Source organism: Octopus bimaculoides, chromosome 14 (genome assembly GCF_001194135.2).
Source record: "Octopus bimaculoides isolate UCB-OBI-ISO-001 chromosome 14, ASM119413v2, whole genome shotgun sequence".
Taxonomy (NCBI): Eukaryota; Metazoa; Mollusca; class Cephalopoda; order Octopoda; family Octopodidae; genus Octopus; species Octopus bimaculoides.
The window spans coordinates 3,305,464-3,311,112 of NC_068994.1; positions in this window are offsets into that span (position 1 = coordinate 3,305,464).

The following is a 5,649-nucleotide window of genomic DNA, read 5'->3' on the forward strand; positions in this document are numbered from 1 at the left end:
TATATACGATGGGCTTCTTTCAGTTTGCATCTATCAAATCCACTTACAAGGCTTCAGTCGGCCTGAGGCTATGTTAGAAGACATTTGCCCTAGGTGCCAGACAGTGGGACTGAATCTGGAACCATGTGGTTAGGAAGCAAGCATCTTACCATGTATATATCTGTATGTATGTATATGTAAAACGAATCAGTGTTCAAGTATGAGCTGAATTTAGGTTAATTGAAACCCACCTTAACCACCAAAAGGCAAATAGACTGCAGCTAATGTAGAGAAAAAGTCTCTCCTATGGCAAAAAGGCACGAAAACATCCAGTGCCACCAGCAATCCTAGACATCGATGTTTCGAATCTCCCGACTCCTGTCAATGAGATGCATCCTACACAGGCAACTGTGAATGAACCTGACAAAGCTGTAATCTTATATAATTCAGTGAACATTCAGATTGGCTGATCGGGGGAAACAACGAAACACCAGTGTGAAGCTGTGTCCATGAATAAGCAGAACCTAGAACCTAGGTTAGTTGAATCATGTTTGTCACTATGTGGTTGGGAAGCAAGCTTCTTTCTCACACAGCCACACCTACACCTACCATATCTTTATGTTACAATATTATTATGATATTGGTGTTGTTCTCTCATTCAAATATAAAAATCTAACCAACCAACCAACTAACCACATGGGGGTATGTTTAGTTTGTCTTGAATTAATTTAATAAAAAACAACAAATTGATAATCAAAAAAGGAAATGTGAAGAAAAAGATATTTTTTAATTTCTAATTGGGAGAAGTTACTAAGTGACTTAGCGGCTGAGATTTTCGTGTGTGGTACTTACCAAAACTAAAAACAAAATATATTTATTTGAAGAAAAAGATACATCTATTTCAACAACACTAAAGAAAAATTGTACATTGTTGGATAAATGTAAAATATTTTTACAGCATCTTGGTATAGGCAGCTATTTTTAGCTTGTTATTCACTTCAATTTACATGTCTGTAATTTTCTGCACTAAAATATCAATTGCCCTCATCTTTTTAAAGGTCAAATTCCACTGCTGGTAGACCATTCATGTTGATAAACTTGAATTCATTCAAACTGTGTGCTACTATTGGTGACCTAAATTTGGGTGAAATGAAATTTAAGCAGATTCTACTTTCACAGCCAGCAGTGGGAACTACAAACTCACTAACAATGGACAGTAATCTACCCTATATATATATATATATATATATATATATATATACAAGGAGGAGAATGCAAAATAAGGAATGTTTCTCTCTACTACGATATCATTTTACTTAAGTTTCTTCTATTCTAAGAAAATGCCCTCAATGATAAAATGTAACATTAAAATGACTTTGCAAATGGAAGATTTGTCTGGATGCTATAAAATGCTCTCTGTATTTCTATGGGAATTGAACAAAATATCATTTCAAACTGATTTGATAAGAATATGACTTATTCTCGTAGCTTCTCAGACCTAATTCATCTTTATTTCAAAATCTTATGAGATATCCACTTTACTACAAACATTTCTTTCAAACATAATAAACAACGAAAACTTGAAATTAGAATAAAAACATAGTTTCAAAAATATTTTACAATGAAATATTAATGAGAGAGAGTCAGGAGGAGGGGATGTTAGAAACAGTTTCTAACTTCTTTGTCAGTTCTCTTACTAAATCCTATTTTTATGGTATTTTCTCACATTTTGGAAAGTAAACACAAGATTATTATTACATTTTCAATAATATTTCCTTAAATTATCTTCCCTACACCACATTTAATATCTGGATAGTTAAATAGTATGTAAAAGACAGTACTTTACTGTCATACCCACATACCATGTAAACCAAACTAGTTTGTGGTCTCATCTATATACTAGGGAAAGCAAACTGTTTCATGGACACATCCATGTACTATGGAAATAAATCAAGCTGTTTTGGCCACACCCATATACTTTGGAAATGAAACTGTTTTATGGTCACATCCATATACTATGGAAACTGCATTAGCTTGTGGTCTCACCCATATACTATGGAAAGTAACTTAGTTTGTAGCCACAAACTAGTTTGAGGTCACACTCATATAGTATGTAAACCAAACTGTTCTGACCACACCCACATACTATGGAAACCAAATTGTTCTGGCCACACCCATATACTATGAAAACCAAAATGTGTTGTGACAATGGCTGTAAACTGTGTTGATGACAAACTGAGGAGTGGGTTACTATGTGGTTGTTCAATCTGCTAGAAATAACGACCTAATTACTTCCTAATATCTTTATTATATTATTTATTTCTCTGGTTTCAGTCATTGGATTGTGGCCATGCTGGGGCATCAATTGAAGTGTTTAGTCTGTGATATCAATCCCGATACTAATATTTATTTTTTTTGCAATTTTTATTTATCAAATTGTTAAAATACTTTTTGACAGAATGGGACACAACTCAACACACCACTTTACACCTTATTTCTATACACAAACATAGAAACACACAAACACACACACACACACAAAAATAATATATACAGCAATAAAATTCTGTCATAGATATGAATATGGTAGATACACGTCTCAGGTGTCCTGCAGTGGGAACTGAACCTGGAACTATGTGATTGTGAATTGAAACTTTTAACCACAGCTAATCTTGTGTTTATATCTGATAAAAATGACTTAAACAAGGTATTTGATTATAATGTAGTTATATTGGTTTGTCCAAAGTGTCTGTTTGGTTTTTGTCAACTTTAAACATCAAACACTAATAAGTACCTGTCCCTTTTGAATGCACACTCATAGGATACTTGACTCTTCAATGAAGTTCAATGTGAATTGGCAACAAAACAGGTTGTATTTTGTTTGTTTGGGATCACCCTGAAAATGAAGAACAAATATTATCAACACCTATTTTAAAAAGAGGCAAGAAAGTGGTGGAAATTTGCAGGAAGATATGCACTGTGTCTGTCAGAAGTAGATTTTCAAGATTTCGATTGGGAAGTTTTTTTCTGTTCAAGATGCACCTTGCTTTGGCCAGCAAACTGAGATTAACAGCAACAAATTGAAGGAGTTAGTCACCACCAACACCTGTTATAAGATCAGGATGATTGTAGATATTCTCCCAATGGCCAAACTGAGCACTGAAGACCATCTACGTCGACTTGATTACATCAGCAATTTGTTGCAGAAATGTGAAGAAAATGGTCCTTTTTTTAAGAAAATATTGACAAAGGACAAAAGCTGAATCAGTTATAACAATGTAAAGCACAAACGATCATGGAGGAAGCACAACAAACCACTACAAACAACCTCCAAAACAGGACTTCACTTGAAGAAGGTTATGCTCTCAATTTGGTGGGGTTGAAACAGATGTCTTTTACAAGTTCCTTCCCATGAACAGGACTATTAAGTCAGATGTGTTCTTTGACCAGCTGGACAAATTCAATGCACCAATCCACCCATAGCATCCAGCACTTTCTAATTGTAAGGGCATCCTGTTTCCTCATAACAAACACCAGACTGCACACGTCTTTGCAGACATGGTAGAAATTACTAGGGCTTTACTGGGGAGGTTTTGTAGCACCCTCTATATTTGTCTGGCCTTGTGCTTGGGCTCTTCAAAATACATTGAATGGACAAACCCGCAGCTCTGAAGAGGATGTCAAAATCCACCTGGAAGAGTTGTTTGCCAGTAAAGACAGGAAATTCTTTGAGCAGAGAACAAACCTACACATGTGTGCAGGTGCATGTGTGTAAGCAAAAATGACCGAAGATTAGTATCTCAGAGTGGCCAGTGGATTGAATTTGGACAAAAAAGATGATAAACTGGCCACTCTGTCAATCACAACAATAAGGATTTCAGTTGATTTGATCAATGGAAAGCCTGCTTGTGAAATGAATGCGCAAGTGGCTGAGCACTCCACACACACACACATACCATCACTATAGTTCTCAGGAAGATTGAGTGTGACACAGAATGTGACAAGGCAGGTCCCCTTTGAATTACAGGTACTACTCATTTTTGCCAGCTGAGTGGACTGGAGCAATGTGAAATAATGTGTCTTGCTCAAGGACACAACACGCCACCAGGAACCGAACTCATGACCGTACAACCATTTCCTGAATGTCCTAACCACTTAGCCATGTGCTCTCATGGTAAAAAGTCTATCAAGTATCATACAGGGTGAGTTTTTGATTCATTGAAATAATCATCTCTTTATGTAGCCTGCTTAGAATTAGAAGAGGAAATGAACTGAAGAATGAAGAATTCCCTGGAACTAACTCATTAAGTCTTTTGTTTCTGAAGATAGAAGACTAAAACTGAACTGTAATTAAATAAATTGCATAACTATAAATTTTCAAAATTTTTCTCAGCATATATATGTACTGCCACTTAGTTTTTTAGGCCCTTACAATTTACCCTTGGAACTAAAAATGTTTCTGCCCTGGTTTAGAAAACTACAACTAAAATATAAAGTATTGACTATTATTAATAAACACAACTTGGAAGGCTAAAGAAACCAAACTGGACAAGGGAGATAATTATACAATAGCTGAGAACAGCTTTCATTGTTGGTTCAGAAATACCTGCTGCTAAGAGATTTAATCAAACCAGACGATTAATTTTCGAAATGTCAGATCATTATTATTATTATTATTATTACGATTTTTGTGATTATTTAACTTCATCTTGAAAGATATAAAAAGTGTTTTAAAGTTTACATCTTGAAGTTGGCCGGGCTGTGTGTTGTGTTCTTGAGCAAGACACTTCACATTGCTCCAGTTCATTCAGCTGTGGAAATGAGCTGTGATGTCGTCACAGGTGCCAAGCTGTATCAGCCTTTGCCTTTCCCATGGATAACATCAGTGGTATGGAGAAGGGAGGCATGGTATGCATGGACGACTGCTGGTTTTCCATAAAACAACCTTGCTCGGACTTGTACCTTGGAGGGTAACTTTCTCGGTGCAGTCCCATGGTCATTCCTGACCAAAGGAGGTCTTTGTATAAATGTAATCCCACTGCCTGTGCCCAAGACTTTTGCCTCTTGAGTCCCTCTGTAACTTATTATTATTAGTAATAATAAAAGTACAAGTCAAACACTGGGGTCAATATAATTAACCAACACTGCCCCTCCACCACCACATCCACTATTTTAGGCCTTGTGCCTTTGGCAGAAAGAATTATTAATAATACATACATATCTATTATCTTTTACTTGTTTCAGTCATTAGACAACAGCCATGCTGGAGCACCACCTTAAAGAATTTTTAGTCAAATGAATTGACCCTAGCACATGTTTTTAATCTTGGTACTCATTCTGTCAGTTGTTTTTGTAGGGGACAAATATAAACATACATATGCACACACACACACACTCACATATATGCATACAAACTTATTTATTTTTTACTTGTTTCAGTCATTAGAATGTGGCCATGCTGGGGCAACACCTTGCAGAATTTTTAGTCGAATGAATTGACCCCAGGACTTATTTTCTTTCTAAGCCTGGTACTTATTTTATTGGTTCTTTTGCTGAACCACTAGGTTACAGAGATGCAAACAAACCAACACTGGTTATCAAATGGTGGTGGAGGACAGACACAAACACACATATATATGTATGTATATATATATATATATATATATATAT